Source organism: Lipotes vexillifer, unplaced genomic scaffold (genome assembly GCF_000442215.2).
Source record: "Lipotes vexillifer unplaced genomic scaffold, Lipotes_vexillifer_v1.1 scaffold792, whole genome shotgun sequence".
Lineage (NCBI taxonomy): Eukaryota > Metazoa > Chordata > Mammalia > Artiodactyla > Lipotidae > Lipotes > Lipotes vexillifer.
In genome coordinates this window covers 1,513,150-1,514,233 of record NW_006795663.1, presented here as the reverse complement: position 1 = coordinate 1,514,233, position 1,084 = coordinate 1,513,150, and the positions used below count along the sequence as shown (strand labels likewise).

Sequence of the window (1,084 nt, the reverse complement as noted above, 5' to 3'; positions counted from 1 at the left end):
TAAATAAGTCCAAATAAATGATATCTTAAATATCCATATCAAAGAAGGCTAAGCATTAATTTGGTATTATTATCTCCTTTACTATTCAAATAAAAAAGAAGCATGAGTTACAACATAAAATTATCCTTGTTCTAAAATATCCATAGTTTTCCTTATTATTCCTATGTACATAAGGAAAGTATGTATATTCTTTTGAATAGATACTAAGTTGGGTTTTATATCTTATTTATTTATTTTTGGCTGTGTCAGGTCTTAGTTGCGGCACGCGGGCTCTTCACTGCAGTAGTTGCAGCGTATGGGCTCAGTAGTTGCGGCGTACGGGCTCCAGAGCGCGTGGGCTCTGTAGTTTGCAGCACGTGAGCTCTCTAGTTGAGGTGCGTGGGCTCAGTAGTTGCAGTGCGCGGGCTTAGTTGCCCCACGGCGTGTGGGATCTTAGTTCCCCAACCAGGGGTCGAACCCACATCCCCTGCATTGGAAGGTGGATTCTTAACCACTGGACCACCAGGGAAGTCCCACTAAGTTAGTTTTTTGAATTATGTAAAATTGTTAGACTAAATAAGTTAAATGATTATTATGAAATATGTATATTAGTCAAAATAAAAATGGTATTCTTTGCAATTTATAGGATAAATATTTCGATTGTAGTTAGCTAACGGATAATTTAATATTCAACAAGAAGCAAAAAATTAGATTTTTCTAGAGAAATTGTTTAAAATTGGAGAATAAACAAAAGTGAAAATTATGTATAGTCTTAAAATAATAAATATTTATGGAACATCAAATTTTAAAATGCTTACCTGCATTGAGACTATATCCAAAGATTTCTCCAAATCAGAAAACTATGTTTACGTCTCTTTCCATAAAAAGCAGGCACCAAATATCACAAGATAAATGTCTAACATGCGACAAGGCAAATTTGGTAATGCGTACAACATACAGTTTAAAAATCTAGGTCCTAAGGAAAATCAGAGCCTCAGCGATTACCAGATTTTATGTTAGAGAGTACAGGAGTCATTTTAATCTCTTCCTAGTTCCATGTTGAGGTATAACACACAAGTAGTTGGATGAAGTTTTGCAGCAGGAA

General features: G+C 35.1%; 1 protein-coding gene across 1 annotated transcript in view; it reads right to left on the bottom strand.

Moving 5' to 3' along the window:
* Positions 1-1,084, bottom strand: part of UACA (uveal autoantigen with coiled-coil domains and ankyrin repeats) — an 86,432-nt gene that overhangs the window by 11,032 nt on the left and 74,316 nt on the right.